Source organism: Saccopteryx leptura, chromosome 4 (assembly GCF_036850995.1).
Source record: "Saccopteryx leptura isolate mSacLep1 chromosome 4, mSacLep1_pri_phased_curated, whole genome shotgun sequence".
Classification (NCBI taxonomy): domain Eukaryota; kingdom Metazoa; phylum Chordata; class Mammalia; order Chiroptera; family Emballonuridae; genus Saccopteryx; species Saccopteryx leptura.
The window spans coordinates 68,857,957-68,880,202 of NC_089506.1; the positions used below are offsets into that span (position 1 = coordinate 68,857,957).

Here is a 22,246-nt window from a genome sequence, read left to right on the forward strand (position 1 = left end):
TGCAAATAAATTTTGACTAAAAATGTTAAAAATAAGATTGTACATGTTAAAAAGACTCACATTCGTCGGCCTAGTGTGCGGAGGACCCGGGTTCGATTCCCGGCCAGGGCACACAGGAGAAGCGCCCATTTGCTTCTCCACCCCTCCGCCACGCTTTCTTCTCTGTCTCTCTCTTCCCCTCCCGCAGCCAAGGCTCCATTGGAGCAAAGATGGCCCGGGCGCTGGGGATGGCTCTGTGGCCTCTGCCTCAGGCGCTAGAGTGGCTCTGGTCGCAACATGGCGACGCCCAGGATGGGCAGAGCATCGCCCCCTGGTGGGCAGAGTGTCGCCCCTGGTGAGCGTGCCGGGTGGATCCCTGTCCGGCGCATGCGGGGGTCTGTCTGACTGTCTCTCCCTGTTTCCAGCTTCAGAAAAATGGAAAAAAAAAAAAAAAAAAAAGACTCACATTGTCAGAGTCATGTAGAACTGATTTCTGTTTCAGAATCTTAAACTTGTTAGTGATGTGCAAAAGCATGTTTCTTCTTCTTTAGTGTCTTAGTTTTCTTACCTGAAAAATTAGGAGTAATTACTTTCCTATCAGGGTTCCTGTGAGGATTTATTTAGGAAATACACACAACGCATCCTATCAAAGCATCTGGGCTATACTAGGTGAAGAGAAGCTTTGCCATTTTCTCCAAGGGTTGAAAGAGCAGGGAATTGAGACTGGAAGTAAGCAAATAAAATGTAAATGTGAGCCAAAGTGGTAACAGAATCTTAATATTTAGTTTTTAATAGAAGTTTGTATAAAACTAATAGGCATTCAATATATACTTTGTTGCATGTTTATAATATGCAGATGTCATAGATTAGCTGATATAATATACTCCATCTCATTTCTGCATCAGGGATGGAAAGTTTAAAAGTACAGTTTATATTTTAAGACATAAACCTTAACCATACAGATAATGTGCTCTAATACTCAGTAACACAGGTCAAATAAATCTACTCATTAAGTACTTGGCTTTAAATACTATGTTAATTTATAATAGAGGACAGCCCATTCTGCTTTCACAGAATTCTCAACAGTGTTGTTACCCTTAAAACAAACAAACAAAATAACTATCTCCTTCAAACACAATACATATTTATAGCATGATATTTAACATAATGTTTATCTGTAAACATGTATTAGCACAGCCAGTTAAATTAGTTTGTTAATTTGTTCTTAAATGTTATAATTCTCAATTCAAACATAAATGGTTTGAAACACATATAAACTTCTTTTTCATCTCCTACTTCTCAATTCAAGAAATACATAAAAATATCAAAATTGGTTCAACATTTATGTGAATGAAATAAATGTCTCCTGTCATTTATTCACTCTGATTTATCATTTCAGTTATAACAAGCCCCAGCAAAAACTCTTTTCAGTTAGTTATTCTGCCTTTTTGAGAATTAAGTCATTAATAAATAATGTGACTTCAAATTCTACAAACTTGGCTGTGTCATGCCCAAACCTTCTCTTGTGAATGTCCAAGATTTAAAATAAAGCTGATGAGTGCCTAAGACTAGAAGCTTGAACTACAGAAGATGATGGAGGAGGAGATGGTGAGGGCACTGGACACAGCTGCAGGGCTGCTGAGAGAGCCTTTCCACACTTCCCATCTGGAGAAACAAACCCTCACCTGGGCCTCACAGTAATGGCTCTCGCACTTGAGTTCTGTTTGTAAGCCTTCTTACGTCCTGCAGAGTCACAGAAATACCTGGTGAGTCTCTGCTTCTCCTCAATAAGATTTATTTCCAGACTGAGAGATTTGAGTTTTGGATTATTCCTATGTCTTAAATAAATATTATCTACTTTATTGAGGTATAACGGACATACAAAAAGCTGTGCATATTCAATGTATACAGTGGATTTGGAAATAAGGGTACACCTGTGAAATTATATCCACAATCTATGTCATAAACATCCAACACCTTCAGAAGTATCCTCCCACCATCAGTATTTATTATTATCTTTTTTTGGGGGGAGGGTGACAAGAGCACTTAAAATAAGTTTTACCCTCTTAACAAGTTAAGTGTTGTTCACTATAGGCAGTATGCACTACAGTTGACTTCTAGGACCTATTCACCTTGTATACTGGAAACTTTGTACCCTTTGACTAACACCTCCCAACTCCTCCTCCCCCCCTCAGCCCCTGGAAAGCACCATTTGAATCTCTACCTCAATCATGTTTAATTAACATGAATTGTGTCTATAAATGCAGGTGTTCTTTTATTCACCTCTGCTGATGCCTGAGATGAATTTGTTGCTTAAGAAAATGCTGTGATTCAGTCTTTTCTGAGTGGCCTACCTGCCCTTACAAATTTGCAACAACTGTTGTTTTACTGTGAGAAAAAGGTCATGCATTCACTTTCACCAGAGAAAGCTTACGCAGCATAAATCCTGCATCTAAATAAATTTTGGAAATACGAGAGTCCAAATAATTATGTAAATATATTGTCCATAGATGGACAAAGAGGGCAATGAGAAAGGGGGCATATCCCGTATTGAATCTCCTTCCTTCACTTTGCAACCTCCCTCACCACCCTTCAGACCCTTGCTTTCTTTTCTAAAAATTGTTACAAAAGCCACTAAGTTTAAAGTAGAGGAAACTGGACTATAGGGACAAAATTTGATTTACTTTTGTCATGCAGTCTTGATCTCTTAACTTAGACACTGACAGTGTCTAAGTGACACACATACATAAATAACATAAAATAAATAACATGAAATTGGGGAAGTTCGTGTCCATTACCCAAAAATCATGATTTTACTCTTTTCTCAGGTTTGAGAATCATTGGTTGAGTTATTGGGGCAAGAATATTAAGAATTTTTTCAAGCTGGTCCCAGTCCCTTCCTGGCTATGTGATCTTAGGCTAAACTGCTTGAACTTCAGATTCTTCAACTATAAAATGGTTTGAGTGTTGTAGAAATCTCATGAGCCAATGCAAAGTGTTTAGCATTAAATTCTTAACAAATGGTAACTATTCTTATTATATTTCCAAATTATTTACTGCAACTACTTTGTTACTTTGCTGGGAGTTTTGCTAGATAAATAAATTTGACTGAAATAATACGATGTTATTTTAGATAGACTCTAAGGTTAACTTTGAAAAATGAGAAAATAACAAGGACATCCAACAGACTCATAAAGACTTTTAGCTCACCAAAATGAAGTGAGCATTTTATTAAATGTTATTGACATTGTCTAATGTATTTTACATAATAGAAATTTTTAAAAGATACAGAGAACTTAATAGAAAAAACTAACACTTCTTGGGAGAGCAACCAAAGGGTGTGACAAAATATGTTACTCTATCAGGGTAGTTCATAATTCCTCTGTGTATCTATCTCTACTTGATACATCCTAACAAAGAATAATTGAGAATTAGTTTAAAGTAAGAAGCAAAGGTTAGAAACTAAAAACTGAAATGACTGGTCTTTATATTCTCAAATATTAGATTGATCAGTATATTACAAATAATTGATTCAATATGATTTAAACCAATAAATACTAAAAGAAGAATGAATGAAGAATGGAACGATTGTAAGAATACATTTATTAGAATATATAAATCATTTTTGTCATATTGAGGGAAAAAATAGATAACCTCTGTTAAACTATCCTTTGTATAAAAAATACTTCTAGCCTGACCTGTGGTGGCACAGTAGATAAAGTGTCGACCTGGAACACTGAGGTCGTCAGTTCAAAACCCTGGGCTTGGACAGTTATTTCAGCTTCCATTATTTTTAGTGCACAAATAATAAAGAGAATTCTATAGAAATGAGAGGATTTTATTTATAATAACATTTTTAAATTGCTTGAGGTATGACGCTGGCATAATGTCAGTTACCGTTGCTAAGAAGTGTCGGCAAGAGCAAATTAAGGCATTTTTCTTAAAATACCTCATTTGGTACAAGAAATAGAATTGTTTGTGAAGTTAAATGCGCTATTGAAGCTGGCACAAAATAGATTAAGAAATAGAGCTAAGTAAAACTCTGTTGAGAGATCAGACCGATGGTGGCCGGAGGGGAGAGGTTTGGGTGCATAAAAATGGTGAAAGGATTAAGAAGTACAAATTGGTAGTTCCAAAATAGTCACAGGGATGTCAAGTACAGAGTAGGGAATACAGTCAATAATACTGTAATAACTATATATGGTGACAATGGGTGCTTAGAATACCAAAAGAACCATTTTGTCAAGTATATGATTTTCTAACCACTATGTTGTACCCCTCAAATTAATACAAAATAATATTGAGCATAAACTATTATTTAAAAAATTAAATTAGAAGGAAACATGAAAAAATAAATAGACAATACTAGAAATTGAAACAACTGTCTAAAGGCAATGTGATATAGCAGGGGAAAAGATAGATTTTGAAATTGAACAGAACTGGGGTTAAGCAGATTTAGAAGTTTACTTAATTTCTCTGATTCTTATTTTTATTATCTGAGGAAAAATGAAGTGCAGAACATGTAAAAATGGTAATTTCTAACATTTATTATTTATTATAATGGATATTATATTAAATAATTTAGATATTTTTCCTCACCCGTTTATATTACAACAATCCAATAAAGTGAGTGCTATTATTTCCCTATTCTACATACAAGAATATAGGAGCATAGAAGGGTTGAGGTCAGCAACCTTTTCAGTGGAGAGAGATGGATATGAACCTTACTCCACTGAGGCCCAGCACCTCAGACTATACTCCACAGACATAGAAGGGAAGATTAAAAAAAAATAAAATAAACTACCAACTGAACATTTAACACATAGGGTCTAGACAATTCAGTGTGATAATTACCCATTTTTATAATCTCATTTATTTCACTTAAAAAATAACATTTTATTATTTAAAATGAGTGTTTTAGCATGAATAAATTGATGTTATCAGTTATCAATGACAAACTATTGCCAAATTAATGCAAGATTGTTAGAAGAACCAGTTCTCAATTTTTAATATAAATCTTTGCTACTCCTACTTTTATTTTTATTTTATTTATTTTTATTGATTTAAATTTATTGTGTTAAATAGATTCAAGTGTCCCACCGAATACATCCCCCCACCCCTGTGTTCCCCTCACATCCCATTGCCCCCCTACCCCAACGCCCTCCCCGCTTCCCTCCAGGATTGGCTTTTCTCCTCTCTATAACGCTGTGTTATGTATATATAATTTTACCAATCTCTTTCCCTTCTCTGAACCCAACCTCTCATCCCCTTTCCCTCTGTCCACTTTCCCTCTGGTCCCTGTGACCCCGCCTCTGCCTCTATTCCATTCCTCAGTTCATATTGTTCATTGGATTCCTCAAATGAGTGAGGTCATATGATATTTTTCTTTCTTTGCCTGACTTATTTTACTTAACATAATAGTTTCTAGGTCCATTCATATTATCACAAAAGGTAAGATTTCCTTCTTCTTTATGGCCCCATAGTATTCCATTGTATATATGTACCACTGCTTTTTTTGCTACTCCTACTTTTAAATTAAATATATAAGAATACTAAATATTAGTTTATGTAAAGTTAATCTTGAACATTAAAATATACCTTTATAGCAGAAGTAATATAACTTATTACTAAATTGACACCAGAATTAATTCTTATTAGTAACAAAGGTAATTATTTGTAAAATAAAAATCTCTATTTACTCTATTCTCCATTTACTCTTTATTGTTTTTATATTTTAAAACTGCACAGTTTTTTCAGCCTTATTAAAGTAAATTGAAAAATGTAAGATATTTTAATTGTATGATTTGATGATTTTATACACACACACACACACACTTGATTACCAAATCGAGTTAATTAACACATCCATCACCTCACACAGTTAGTAGTTATTTGGTGGGGGGTATAAGAACATGAAACTTTTATTTTCTTAGCAAATTTCCATTAAACAATACAATATTATCAAGTATAGTCACCATGTTTTACATTAGATTCGGATCTTGTAACTGAAGGTTTATACTTTTTTTCAATTATTCCCTATTTCCCTGACCCCCTAGCTCCTGAAAACCACTTCTCTACGGTTTCTATGAGTTTGACTTTTTCCTAAAAATCTTTATTGTTATGTAAGTTTTCATGAGAAGCCAAAAAATCTACATAATAAGAAGTAAATGAACCTGATCATTCTTGGGCATATGCTCTGACTTTGTGTGTTATCCAGTGGAATATTTGAATTCTGGAAAAATAACAAGCATGTTTGCTATTTAAGGAAAAGTCAGAAATTGAGATTCAAAAGACCTATCTAATCAAGTTGGCATGATTACAACTTGTCATTATAAATTAATTTATTGGGATTCTGTATTCCATATCACTTAGTTTGTGGGATGTTATGGGGGCAATGGGGATGTTATCATTTCATTTTAGTTGTTATAAACATATATATATATATATATATATATATATATATATATATTACACACATACAGTATACATGTTATCTTATATTACAATATATAAAATATACTTTTGTCATAGCTTTTGGAGTGCAAAGGAAAAAGGAAGCCATTGTTTATGGCACAAAGCTCATTGTCAGGTGCTGTCCCACTGATTTATTTGTACCCACCAGACCAGAGAGCAGAACTCAACTTAGATTCTCAGACACATTAGAATTGGCCTACACATCTTTGTAATTGCAACAGTAGTCTGTCTGAAATATTTCAGTGTTGATATTTCTACATTTTATCCTGCCTACTTGTCCTTAGACCCTTCCTTAAGAAACTGACTCTGGATTGAGATACTCTTTTATCTACATTTATTACTTATGTATAATTATTACTTCTATATTTTCCCATCTAAAAATTCTTACCTTAATCTAGCATTTGAATGATTAATTCAGCTTTATTAATCTTACATTGCATGTTGTAATATTTTTTCCATCCTAATTTATTTATTTTTTTATTTTCTGATTCTGTATCTGCCTTTGTACTTAACCTGAAAATTCTTCATAAACTTTTACAACTTCCTGGTTTGAAGTGTTCTTCCTCATTTTGAAACTGACCCTTATGTTTTCATCCCTAACACAGAGCCCTGTTTAAGGAGTCCCTCTGTAAACTCTGGCTTGTCCTCACTCTCAACAGTGTTTTGATTGGAGATCAAAGGAATCAGAGTCATTACTCTAAACTCTAATCCCCATCCATCTGGGCATTTTAAAATTAGCATATTAATCCATCCTGATAATTATTTAGGATTGAGCACATTATAACTATTGTAACTCTTCCAGAAAAATAAAAACATGAAGTATAACAAGTATTATGACAACTCTTCCATGACTGAATTTTCTTGTCTGTAATTTATTTTAAATGTTTTAATGTTGTAAATATTATCTTATCTCCAAGAATAAATCAATTTAAAATATATCACAGAAAAGTTATAATAATAAAATCATATATTTCTTGATCTGGCATATTTATTGGCATGTTTTCAACATTATGCAATGAAAATTCTACTTTTTAGAGTTATGAAGGTACTACCACAAAATGAGTGAAGAAATACCAGATTCTGTCTAGGCTCCAGAATGATGCTTCTTATAATAAAGCAATTATTTTGCTTACTTTCATACTTGATAAAAATGTTACTTCACACATTTTCTACACAATTCTTTCACTTATAGTAATAGTTCCTAGTTTTCTTTCTTTGATTCAGATAATGCACCAAAAGAAAGGCCACAAACTCAGAAATCACTTTATAACAGGCAGCATGATTTGGGTTCTACAATTTTTTCCATGAGACAGGAAGCAATTCAATGTCTCCATGGCTTTATTGAAAATTTTTATAAGTCTAGACAAAAACCTACACAAAAACAGCTCGCAACCATGTAACTATAGATTGAATGTGTACAGAATGACTCTCCATGGAGAGTCAAATATTCCAATTAGACTCCTAATCTCTAAAAGTAGACGATTTATTTGTTTGTAACTTAGTTACAATTCCAAATATTTTTGGTCTTGATTTAAATCTCATTAAACTGGAGATACCATAAACTACTTTAAAAAACTTGTTATTATTATTTTATTTTACATTTTAATCCACTTATAACACTGTATTATACATTAACATTTTGATGTGTTTGTGTACTTTTTTACCTACATGCAAACTGATTTTAACATTTAAATAGTATAACTATTGTATAGAAATGCATAATATTTGAAATGTTTTTCATAAAATGAGAATATTTTTTTAAAATAGTCTATAGAACAACAAGATTGTTAGGCAATATCTAAGATGTCTTTGTAAATTATCAGTATTATTGTTATAATTTGTTGTCCACTTATCCATTTGAAATTGCTTATTAAAATAACATGTAGTAAGTCAAATCTCTGGTTTTTAGTACAGTGTGGTTCAATACTATGTATTGTATCTATCATTAAACTACATAGTATTGCTAGGCTTGATAATTTTTAAATGGGTTGTTAGAAGAATGGACAGTTGTGTTAACTAGGACAAGTAACACAAAGAAACCAGCCCTAGCATAGGTAAAAAGTGATAATTCAATCTAAAGATTTTGAAATTTCTAGAAACAGAAAATGGTTAAAATTCCAAACTCCTGCCATCCCTGCACATCTCCCATCTCCTAGATGGTATTTGTTTCAGTATTTTCCTCTAATATATTAACTTCCTTTGATTCTATCAATCAAAGAGCAGGCAGATCATAATATTCCATGTAATTGGCCCAGCCTTGGTCTTAATTCTAAATGTGAGGGAGAGATTACTGTTGGGACTTCCGTACTTCCACCTGGCTCAAACATTGATAAAAAGAAGCCAAAGTCACAGTCCACCCAAAATTCCTCCTATGTTCTCAAGACCCCACAAAACCTGCTCTGCCCTCTAGACTTTCTGAACCGACCTCAAATTCTCTCCCACCCTTTCTGCTCTGACACACTACCCTTCTCACTGCCCTTCAAACAGTCTCTGAGCTTTGCCACTTGCTGCTCTGTTTCCCAGGAGTGTTCCTTTCCCAGATTTTTGCGTGGCCCTTTCCCTCCCTTCCTGCAGGTGCAAAATATCTACGCTTTGTCCACATCCCAGCCTCTCTTGTCCTACTAGTTTTAACTTTATATCTGGCCTACTATATATGTACTGAAACGTATTACACCTTTGATAGCAAGAAGAGTTCTGAAACATTTTATAAAACCATAGAATCTGGGGTAGCTGTGAAATCATATTAGGAGAGCATTCGAACGTGTTAGGTTTATGAACAATCTAGCCTAAAATTGGCAAATGAGTTGAGATGACTTCAATAGCCATGATAAAGAGGGTTGGCAGGCAAGCTGGGGGAGAGGAGAGTGTTCTTGGACGGTCAGTGGGGTGTTTGTGATTTGGAACCAGAAGAAAAGAGTTCAGATATTAATGTTGCCACTTTCTTTGTTTCTAATGTTTGGCAAGACCATTAATACAGAAGATGTTAATACTAGAAGCTTTAAAATACTATATAAATAAAAGACTTTACTTTTTTAAGCCACATATACTGATTTATTAAAGGGAACCAGAGCTTTTATTACCTAGCTCATTTAGTTGTAGTGAGGATGAAATACAGTATGAAAATGTTCTGAAGTTGAACAGTAATTTATATGACTTATTGTTATCCCTGGTAATCAAGAAAGCAATAAAGTAAACACACAATTGAAAAAAGATTTTACAACTTGGTGTGGCTAGAGATACTGGTCAACTCATTGATATTCACATGTCTAGTCACAGTATAATTGTAAAGGTATAATAAGAAAAAAGTAATTAGTAATAGTTACCAAGGATTACTATGTGCCAGCTACTGAACTAAGTAGCTGTAAAACTAATTTCACAGCATTAGCTCTTTGAATAATTATAGCAATTCTATGAGGCAAGCGACTATTATTGCAATTTTACAAACGGGAAAACAAAGAGTAACCAGCCAAATTCCACATATCTCGTAAATGCTCAAACAGTGACTTGGGATTGATTGGAAAGTTTATTAGTCACTTGTTATTTTACAAAATTATATTGATATTGTTCATCTAAACCCATATCAATATGTACCTTTTAAAGAGCAAATTTCTATTTCTTCTTTGCAAATGAAAGCACAATAGGAAAACAAAATTAATTCACATATTCTAGAATTTTTACTAGAATTCAAAGACAAACATACATATTCTTTCACTCATGAAAAAAGTACTGTTGCAATAAGTCAGAAAAACATGATGTCAGGGTTGTTCGTATAAATTTGAACTATATATAATAGGATATATTCTCAGTGGCATTTGTAAATTTTATTGCAAGATGTGCATCTTAAGGAATTTGAAAAAAAAAAAAAAAAGAGTCCTCAAAAGTTCCAGCCCAGCTGTCCCTTATGGAGCATGATGGCTCTTTGGCCCTTTGCTCCACCAGAGGTCACTGCACCACCTGTCAGGCAAGGTCCCAAGGTTAACTGAGGGCAGGTCCTTCCTCCCACAGGGATGACCTCTATACTTACAGTGACTTTGTGGGCCCTCAGGGAAGATGATCTGTCAATATGTGAGCTTTCTGCTACCATAGAATCCATAAACATGCAAGGAGGTAATTAATTCTCCAGGCCCTAGAAATTACAGTGCAGCCCTTTTATACGGGATTATATAGATAGCAATAGAAAATTTGGAAAACTGTGCTTTGAGTGAGGTTAAAACCTAAGGTCTAGAATATAACAGAATCGACATTATCTTTGATTTCTTTTCTCATCTGAAAGATCATCTCTGTTATAAAATACCTTTAGGTATTACATACTTGTTTGTTTTTTTCTGATGTAATTTTTAACTTTAACATTGATGGCAAGAAAGAGTTAAATGATTTAAAGGAGCTGAAAAGAACGTATTTACTGGGAAAAAGCCATCTGATTGTGAACTAGCTCTTGAATATTAAGCAGGACCGTTTTGTCCCCTGTCTCATAACTATGGAAAAGCAGGAAGCACTTTTTGGAAGGGAAAAATCAGAGTTGGGAGGACGTGGGGGCTGGAAGGTCTGGTTTGTCTGTGTGCACACTTCTTACTGGCACCATGCCCAGAAAATTCTTCATTTCCCTTTGAGAGCGAGGCTGTATACAAAGCTTTAAAGAAGCTTATTTTCTTGAGAGAAGATGTGAGTAACAGGATAGTGAGAGCTAGTCATGAGACCAGACCAGACCGGATGGTAGATCCTGAGCCGTGCTGTGAGAAAGGACAGGAAGAAGAGTGAGATGATGATGTGCAGAGAAGAAACTGAACGTGAGATTCTTGGAGACCAGGGGGCGGGCCAACAGTAGAAGATACACCTATTGCATTCAGCTGTGATGTATGATCACAAGAATTGGAAAATTTAAAGATTGAAAATAAATGTGGTGACTTACTCTATGGAGACAATAAAATATACATGAATATTTGTGTACTAGTTTTACTTATAATATTAAACATTTAAAAATAATCTGTAAGTCTATATACATGTATATATGATGTCTGTGGGTAAGCATATATCATAGAAAAATATGTAGCAATAAAAATATTTCTAGTAAAACTTTATATCTGAGAAAAATTTAAATATTCATAAAGCAGCACCTACTCATATAGGTGCATACATAAATATATTACATATACATGCAAAAGAAGAGAGGAAAATGAAAAAATACATCTAAATGACAGCAATGATTATTTCTGGGTAATGGAATTGTATATAATTTTATTTTATTTTTCTTATACTTTTTGTTGTTTTTCAGACTTATTTACATTACTAGATTTCTCCACTAGTGTTATAAAAGTATTATATTTCTTTTTTATTTTATTTTATTTTATTTTATTTGTATTTTTCTGAAGTTGGAAACAGGGAGGCAGTCAGACAGACTCCCGCATGTGCCCGACTGGGATCCACCTGGCAAGACCACCAGGGAGCGATGCTCTGCCCATCTGGGGCATCGCTCTGCTGCAACCAGAACCATTCTAGTGCCTGAGGCAGAGGCCACAGAGCCATCCTCAGCGCCTGGGCCAACTTTGCTCCAATGGAGCCTTGGCTGTGGGAGGGGAAGAGAGAGACAGAGAGGAAGGAGAGGGGGAGGGGTGGAGAAGCAGATGGGCGCTTCTCCTGTGTGCCCTGGCCGGGAATCGAACCCGGGACTCCTGCACACCAGGCCGATGCTCTACCACTGAGCCAATCGGCCAAGGCTCATATTTTCTTAATTTTAAATGTCATTCATGAACATTTTAAAATTTCAGTAATACTGAATACTACAAAATAAAGTATAATGTTCCCCTGTTCTAGTTGCCCTAAAGCACTCATAACTCCTTGAGCCATGGAATCTTGGTAGCATCATATTTATTCATATTTAGAGAGCTTGATTAGCACAATAAGGCTATCAGCTAAAAGAGATCACCAAGAAGATAAAGTACCAAAAATTTGTATATCATGAGAAATTAAATATTGTACCATCTTACAGAGCTGTTGTAAAATAGACTGGCCTATGAGATTTCAAGCTGTTAGTTAATAAAATCCTTATTTGCCTCCTACATGAAGGATTATAATATATTTTCACTATAGTTGTATTGATAAATACATAATTAACTGGGGAGTTGTTAAAAATACATATACATACCTTGAATCCATCCTCACCCCCAAAGAGGGAAATTTTCAATTAAACTCCTGAATCTGAGTAAGCACTGGGAGCCCAGAGTATGTAGAAGCAGCTGGATTCAAATAAACTGAAAATAAGTATTAGGAAGTAATGCCACAGAAGAGTGCTTCAGGCCAGTGATTTTCAACTGTTTTACACTTGAGGACCGGTGGCCTAGTGGGCTGAAAATGTAAACATGCAACAAATAAAGTTTTATTTTATCATGTATAACAGTGCAGCACGGTACCAGCTGGTACTTGATTTCTGAACTCCACATGTATGATACATTGACTACTACATAAGTTTGTTCAAATGCTTTTTGTCTAGTGCACATGATTTGTAAATTCTCAGCATAGTGCAAAAGGTTGTTCAAATGAGCCTACAAATTCCAAAGATACCTAAGACAACCTCAGTAGTATTTGCATTGATGATACAAAGTGACAATCACTCAGAACATAAGCAGATTCAACTAAGATCATGTGTCTATAATCTTCAGACAACATCAGGGTGGTTAACTCTTTGCAGACTGGTCCAAAAGTTCTGACAAACTGGCACTGGTCCGTGGATCAGTGGTTGCAAAACACTATTTTTAGTCAGTGACAATTGGAGAAAGTCAGTCTGAAATATTTACTCATCTCCTCCTTAAGTATATCATCCAGTATTAACTCATGGTAAACTACTGAGCAAACACTTATAGGCTCAGACAGTTGGCAACTTGGGAACAAAGGATATTTCAGAGACAAACTGAAAAACTGAAAGATTCTATGTAATCTTAATGGTGAAATTCTGAGGTAAGAGAATGGGTCCCAAAGCTCAAATTTTGTCAGAATAGAGAAGTATGCAAATCCTACATAGTTTATGGTACAAATTCCTATTGCTAACTTACACAGGCATAAGAAAACTTGTCCTGGAAAATTTCAATATTTTTGTTATTTCACAAAAGATAATATGAATCAAGAATATCTTAGTAGTGCTAAAATGATGTGTGATCCCAGCTTTAATATTCTCCACATAGGTGGCAATAAGACATAATATACCAAAATAGAATCAAAATTTTTAATGGACTGGTGTACATGGTGAATGCAAATGCTCACAAGGACAGCAAGTCCTTGGGCACGTTTACACAGAGATGAGGGGCTATTTCACGCTGTGTTGATACCTTACGTATAATATATAGCCAAATATGTGGGATGATGGAAACATTCCATGCTGTTCTGTGTGGTTTTTCTAAGCTAATGAAGTTTAAATTTTTCCCAAAGTATCTGGAAAGTAGAAAGATTGGAAACACTAATTTAGCCCATTATAAATCCAGACATGCCATAGAATTAAGAGAGAACTACAGCCCATCTCTCAGGGTCTTGAAGAGCCAGGGTATTGGCCTAACACCAAAGCTCAGTGCATTTCCATATTGTTTGTCATAGAACAAATAATATGGCCTGGACTCATTTTCTACTCAAATTTAGGAAGTCTGCAGGGGAAGCTTCTCTATAAAATGAAAGAAAGGTTCTGACTTCTAAGTTAGAACTGTAGGGACAGGTAGTGCCAGAAACAAGGAAGGGAAGATGGCCCAGAAAAAAAAGAGCAGAGTGCAACAAAAGAAAGCCTTTAGAGTTTAAGGTAACTACTTTACTCATGCCATTACCTTGTCCTTCTGCTAAGGACCAAGTTAAACTGTTATAGAGACTTCGTGTTTAGCTTAGGGAGAGCATTCTACTCTGAAAACAATGACTGCCAGAAACTCTTCAATTTGCCAGCTTGAGACCCACAAATAATGAGACAATGCATTTACAAGTCAGAACTCTTGGTTTCACATCACTGAACAGCTTCAAGCACATACTTAAGGTTCACTCTTTCATCGTGGACATACAACATTTCACTAGCGTACATTCTACTAAGTTATAGTTAGACACTCTGCCAACTCTTAAGTCCAATGGTCTGAGAAAAACAATATGGATACTGATGCTTTGCCCATTGATCTCAAACGTTCTACAAAATGAATAGTATAAACCATAATCAACCAGAGAATTGAATTTAATGGCCCAATAATGAGTACAAAATAAACATTTCCTGAAACATTTTCTGAAGGTTGACTAATGGCAACAAACTAATCCTCTGTCATTTAATGAGGGAAACTCATAGATAGATATTTCTGCTGTCTTATAGAAGAGAGGGTCTCAAAGAAGACAGAGTAGCCAACCTAAGTAACATTATTCTTATAGGAATGACAGGAATGACAAATAAATCCAGGGTAAATTTTCTGAAATGAACTCAGGCTGCCTTGATTTCATTACCTACTTATGAGAGTTCCTCATGGTGGTTTGATCACTGAGAGCAGATTCTGGATTGTGTGCCCAGCATACCCTATAGACCCTCCAGAAGAGTATATATGAATAAAACATGAAGCCATTTTCCAGACACACACAATTTACATGTAAGTGGGAGAGAAATCTCATCAGAAAAGATAATGTACAGCAAATCTCTATGAGACAAAGGTAACAGAAATATAACCTAAATATGCTTTAGCAAAAAAAAAAAAAAAAAAGTAATAGGAAGGAAGGAAAGAAGGGAGAAGAAAAAGAGAGAGAGAGAGAAGAAAAAACGCCTGACCAGGCGGTGGTGCAGTGAATAGAGCGTCGGACTGGATGTAGATGACCCAGGTTCAAGACCCCGAGGTCGCCAGCTTGAGTGCAGGTCATCTGGTTTGAGCAAAGCTCATCAGCTTGGACCCAAGGTCACTGGCTCAAGCAAGGGGTCACTTGGTCTGCTGTAGCCCCACGGTCAAGGCACATATGAGAAAGCAGTCTGTGAACAACTAAGGCATCGCAATGAAAAACTAATGATTGATGCTTCTCATCTCTCTCTGTTCCTGTCTGTCTGTCCCTGTCTATCCTTCTCTCTGACTCTCTCTCTGTCTCTGTAAAAAAAATCAATCAATCAATAAATAAATAAATAAATAAAATTGGTTCCCTAATTAAATTGAAAAACCTAAGGAATATTTTTTTTCTTTCTACTCTTCATTGGTTCCATTCTCAGACAGATTTTTTTTTTCTTGTATTTTTCTGAAGCTGGAAACGGGGAGAGACAGTCAGACAGACTCCCACATGCGCCCTACGGGGATCCACCCGGCTCGCCCACCAGGGGCGACGCTCTGCCCACCAGGGGGCGTCGCTCTGCCACGACCAGAGCCACTCTAGTGCCTGGGGCAGAGGCCAAGGAGCCATCCCCAGCGCCCGGCCATCTTTGCTCCAATGGAGCCTTGGCTGCGGGAGGGGAAGAGAGAGACAGAGACGAAGGAGGGTGGGGGTGGAGAAGCAAATGGGCACTTCTCCTATGTGCCCTGGCCGGGGATCGATTCCGGGTCCCCCGCACGCCAGGCTGACGCTCTACCGCTGAGCCAACCGGCCAGGGCCTCAGACAGATTTTTGACAATGGCAAAATGGCTGCTAGCAGTTTCAGAAATTATAGTTTAAAGTATGACTTTTTTAAGGGCTGTAGTGAAAGTTCCAAAAATGAGACTCATTGGTTTTCTTCAGTTCTCATTGCCATCTTTAAATTGTTGTGGTTGGAGAAATAGAATCTACTGATTATATGAACCATGAACATATTCCTCCACCTAGATGCAAAGGGGAAGGGTTAACATAAAGTCAGAATGAGTAAGCAAAATCAAGTAACTGTTACTAATAAAAGTGAGAATGGATGTTACGCAGGCAAAATATTTTTCTGCTGCAGTATACATAGACTTTCTACCTCAACAAGAGAATAGAAATAACATGAACACAACGTGTTAGCCTTGGCTTCCTACAGGAAGCTAACGCTCCTGTCCTTTTCCCTGCACATCTACCAACCACATGAGACCAGCTCCTCCCTCCTCCTCATTCATCTGTCTTCCATCAAGAATGGGTCATTGTCAAAGGCAGGAAATGTTATTTGGCTGCAGTCCTAACGAGTGGAGAGTTTTGGTGTGAAGTTAAACCCTGAGTCAGTAGTGGTGGGATCTGCTCCCACATATTTGGCAGGTGAGACCAGTCTGGGGCCAGTTTTATTTGGTAACAGCCCAAGGAGGTGATATTACATTGGGATTCAGGGCAAAAGCCACATATGGGTGAATAATAGGCCTTAGCCTGGCCTTGCCCTCTGTGCACATATCTGTCAGGCATATTGCATTTGGGACAGTGTGGGTTGAAGGAAGGATTCAAGTGTTTGGTATCCTGGGTCCCGGCCCAAATACCATTTCTTTTCACGCTTTAACATGATTTACATTTGGCTCAGTTTCTGGAGATCGTTTATGTGCAGGGAACTTGAAATTAGGAGGAAAGGGCTCCAAAAGAAAGAGTGAGACTCATGCTTTAGGAAAAGCCTCGGATGTTTATATAAAACTGCAAGTGCAGCTGCGCCTGCTGAGTAATATCCCACATGCAGCAAGCAGGATCTGGTGTTAGTGGGGAGAGGGATTTATTTCTCCTTCCAGACAGGCTCTCTTGGGAACTCTAAATGGTAAAAGCAGTGAACTTCCATATGGGCTGGGGTAGGCCATAAGTAGTCTCTGCATATGGGATTTTTTGGCCGTGAGCCTCCTCACCTTACTTTGAACTCTGGATTTCCTTTCCTTTGCCAGCTGTAGCCTGCATCCAGGATCAACGACGGATTTGTGGTAAGACTAAACTAGGGGATTCTCGTAGCCTGCTTGAAAGAGCTCCGAAGCCTCCATTCCATCCATAGTCAGTCCGTTAGATAAACCTGAAGTCTGACGGGGGAAGGTCAGAGAGAAAGGTGAAAAGACAACACGGTACTAATATGCATGATCTGACCTCAGAATAGCTAAAGCCTCCCTGCTTCCTTCTATTCTCTTAGAGATTCGTACAGGGCATGCAATAATCCCTCAATTTGGTGGCAGATTTCAGACACCCCTTTTGTATATTCAGCCATACTGAGTGAAAGATTTTATCACTTAAAATACGCTTCTTCTCCTTGGATAAGATTATGGATTGAAGCTGTAACAAGGGGAGAGTATTAGAATTGGTAATGATTATTTAGATTGTGTTTAACAAATAAAACCAAAGTAGTAACAGTTGAAACATTTATATGTATTGCTTCCACGGCAGATCTCCAGAGGAAGAGTTTGATGGCTTCTTGTCCTTCAGACACCCAGGTCTCCTCTCTCTTTCCAATCCATTATCCAACAACATGACACCCATACTTAAGATTTACTTTGTAATTGAAAAGAGCTACTGACAGGAGCTTCAAGCATTCAAGGGAGAAAAATGCCCACCTTCCAGCTATTTGTTCCCATCCGGCGAATTTCCCAAGGTTACTAGTGAGTGGTCACACAGCCACAACTCGATGCTAGCCAGCTGAAAATGTGTCTTTCCACTACGTGCAGTGTCAATCTGAGTAAAATATTTTCAAACCAACAGTCTCTGCCACAGTAGGCAGACCCACATGCCTTCAAGCCTTGTACTTTTGTTTGTTTGCTTATTGTTTAGCTCTCTGATTATCTTTTCCCCCACAAGCAATATCAACAGTCCTAGTTCGCTAGAGCATTGCTATGAAGTACGTTGGGTTAAAAGAGAGAAATGAAAGGTGAAGAAGATATTTGCCTTCAGTAGGAGGTTTAAGACATTATCCTACTTCTTTCTTCTCATTCTAACATTTTTTTTTCCTTCTCCTCTAGGAATTTGTCAAAATCAAGGGAAAAAGAGTTTTTTGAGACACTGTACTGGCACTGGCTCTCTAGTTTTGACAAAAAGAAAGATGAACGTGACAGAGCTCAGGAGTACAGTTCCTCTGTGCTCTCTCCCATAGAGTCAGTCTGCTCACTAGAATAGGCTAAGTTGTTAGGCTCAACAATAGTCATTTTGGTTTATGGTTCATACTATTCCTCCCCGGCTTTGCTATATGTTACAGAAACTACATACCTCGGTACCCTTCACCTCTGGGTTTGGATGCGAGCAGACAGTGGGAAAGCCTGACAGAGCGTTAGGGCAAGAAATAAAGGAAAGAGTGGATAGTCTATTACCTTTCATCATTATTGCATCTCTTTCTAGTTCCCACAAAATCACCTCACTGTCTATTGTTCTAGCTTCTTTCTAGTTTCTATCAAGCAGGCCTCCCTGCTTTCATTATATGGCCTATCTTCTAAGTTAATACCATCTTCTCTCCTTGTCTTTCTACTCCAATGGTATCAGATTCTTATACCTAATCTCTAGGTTCCCTTACTGTCTTTGTTTGCTGTGTCTACTCTCAACTCATCTGTGCAACCAATTTTCTGTATTAAATGTGCTCAATTTGAACAATCTGAACTGCTTTCTGGCAATTTCTTGACTGATAAAATTATGCTTCCATAATCAGCAAGTTCCCAAATCTCAATGACATGTAAAATCTTGTTTCTTAGTCACATACTACAAATGCAGAGCAGCCACTTTCCAAATGGTGAATCAGGAGTCCAGCTAGCTTTCATTTTTAACTATGCCATTTGTAGAATTTGGCTTCTCCATAACTGTGGCAAGGAAACATAATTAATAAGTATTAAATCTAATTTTGTTTGCTTAATCCAGCAATAATACATGGTAATTCCACTTTAGCCCATTGACCAGAACTAGTCATAGGGCCCAACATGATTACAAAAGATGCTTAAAAATGACTTTTCTTGTATATTTATATATGTGTGTATAGATACATATATGTATATACATATGTACATATTTATACATACATGCATGTGTATATATAAATATAGATAGATATACACACACATGCACACATACACACAAAGATAAGCTAAGAATGGCACAAAATTTTGAAACTTGGACTGGGAATCCAAGGCAAGTATGATCACCTGTATTTGCTTCGTAAGTTATCTCTTGATAGTGATTAACTATTTCAACTGATTTGTGTGTGTGTGTGTGTGTGTGTGTGTGTGTGTGTGTGTGTGTATAACAGAGACAGAGAGAGAGAGAGGGAAAGATAGGGACAGACAGGCAGGAAGAAAGAGAGATGAGAAGCATCAATTCTTCATTGCAGCACCTTAGTTGTTCATTGATTGCTTTCTCATGTGTCTTGACTGGGGGACTACTGCAGACAAAGTGACCCCTTGATCAAGTCAGCGATTCCAAGCTCCATTTGGTGAGCCTTGCTCAAACTGGATGAGCCTGCACACAAGCAGGCGGACCTTGGGGTTTTGAACCTGGGTCCTCTGCATCCCAGTAGGACACTCTATCCACTGTGCCACTGCCTGGTCAGGCTCAACTGATATTTTTATTACATCTTTCTTAATCAACATCCAAAGTCTCCCACTGTAAAGATATTGTAGAATTACTTTTCAATGTATGGAAAAATAACACGTATATTCTCTTCCAACTGCTCTTTTTTATCTCTCAACACTATACCAGGTTGTTGAAAGTCAATGTGAAATGTGAGTAACATTTTCTCCTGGAGCCAGGGCTGAGAAACTCAGTTGGTTGGAGTATTGTCCCAATATGTTAAAATTGCGGGTTCAATCCCCGATCACAAACAAGGGCAACCAATAAATGCATAAATAAATGGAATAACACATCAATGTTTCTCTCTCTCTCTCTCTCTCTCTCCATCCACCCTTTATTTCTCTCTCAAATCAATAAATTTAAAAAAAATACAAAGAACATTTACCCCTTGAAATAATGTCATAATTTTTCTCAGAATAAAGCAAATTCATAATATAAGCTAAGTTCATAATATAAGTTCAGAATAAAGCAAATAACGCTAAGTTCATAATATAAGCATAAGCCCAAGTTTTTGAGAAGTTTAAAACTATGAAAACTTAATAGAAAAATAAATGTTAATAGGAAATAATAATCTTATATAGTTGAATAAATTCCATACACACCCAAATAAAAAGTTCCCCGGAGTTTCACTTATGCTAACTTTTCACTGGCTTCATCCAAAGGTGTAGAGCTTTCTCATGCAAACCCTGAGATGCAGTGTTTCCCCTTCATGTTTATGAGCCAGATCTCTCCTGTCCCTTTTTCTTTCAAGCTTTATTTAAGGGCAGTGATGCATGACGGATATTAGATCTTGTTTGAATAAAAGCCGCCACATCAATGGAATCAAGTAGTCCTCAAAAGCAGTGATCCTCTAGCACATCACTTCCAATGTTATCTTCTTCTATTACACACTGTATCTTAAGTTTTTTTTTTAATTCCATACTCATTGGAACTAGTTTAAAAGAGCCCCAAACCAAACTGTCCGCTTGAGTGCTCCTGACATATTTCTCTAATTTTGCTATATTTGTCTTGTCATCACAAGGTTTCACATTTACTAGGATGGAAGACTTGGTAGTAAGTGCAAAATTTTTGGCTTTCTTTGACTCAAAATTGTCGCAAACCAGCATGACTCATAATTTGGTGGGTCTCAGGTGGGAACAGTGGAGGATTAGAAAATAAACACAGAAAGAAAAAAGATGAGATCAGGAAGTCTCATGGTGGCGGATGGCCTACAAAAAAAACCATATACTCCCAAAAGCTTTATTTTTATAGTGTAAAGCAAAGTCATTTGCAAATCAAAGAGATCTCTGATACAAAGTCACATTTCTGAGGCAACCCAAGAATTCTCCCCAGTGCAGGAAACCCCCACCATGCATAACATCTTAACTCACAAAACAAAGGGTAAGAAGGAAACTGTCTCTGAGGGACATGGGGGATGGGACTAGTAGAAACAATCCAGCATCACAGCTGACATGGAGGTGTGGGGAAGGGCATGTAAATTGCCTTTACCAACTTAAACAATCAGAGGTTGTGGGGAAGAGCTCAGCCTTTAGCAACTTAAGCAAGCAAGTGAGGTGCGGGGGATGGGCAGCAAGGACCCTGTCAGCTTACTGCCAGTCCCCCACACCTCTGTCCCCCAAAAATCTAAACCGCAAAGACCCTGTCAGCTTGCAGTCTCCAACATATACTGTACAAGATGTTCTTCTCTTAGCCTCTTCACATCTTCGCTTTCCTCCTCCTCATCAGATAGAAGGAGATCAACGTCATCATTCTTTCCCTTTACTATCTGTTGCTCTGCCTCCTATGATGTCTTCCATATTAACAGGGTCATCCTTGCTCAAAGTTTTCTTCACTCCTGGTGAGCTGGTCTTTTCCTGTTCATAAGACTTGATGTGATCACACTAGGGTAGGGCATGATACAAGTCAGCAGGGAGTAGGCTGAAACTGCTTCAAATACTTCCACATATGTTTCTTACAGCACATATGCCATGATGTAGCTCTTGTCCTCCAGGTAGTCATTGAGCACCTGGAGGCTGGCAGGCTTTTCAAATCTGTAAAACCCCTGGTGTGGGCCAATCCTTGAGCTGAGCAGCATCAAAGGAAAGAGAAGCACACTCAGTCGGGGCCGAGAGCTAAGTGGATAAAACAGGCTCTTCTTTTCTATAACTCTTCTTTTCTACATTACTTTATTGTTATCTAGAGGCTTTCATTTACATATGAATAAGATAAGAGCAGCACACAAAATCTATATATCACATTGTCTGATGTAAATACAAACATTATCCCAGTTACAATGCCAGGAGTACCCCCATTAAATTTATTTGAGACTTAAAAAGTGAGTAGATTAACCTGAGATTAAGTTATAAATATTAAAAAGACTTGAGCTTAGGTTTTG

General features: G+C 36.9%; 1 pseudogene; it reads right to left on the minus strand.

Moving 5' to 3' along the window:
• Positions 1–20,705: 20,705 nt before the first annotated feature.
• LOC136404172 (elongation factor 1-beta pseudogene) lies at positions 20,706–21,946 on the minus strand (annotated as a pseudogene).
• Positions 21,947–22,246: the final 300 nt, after the last annotated feature.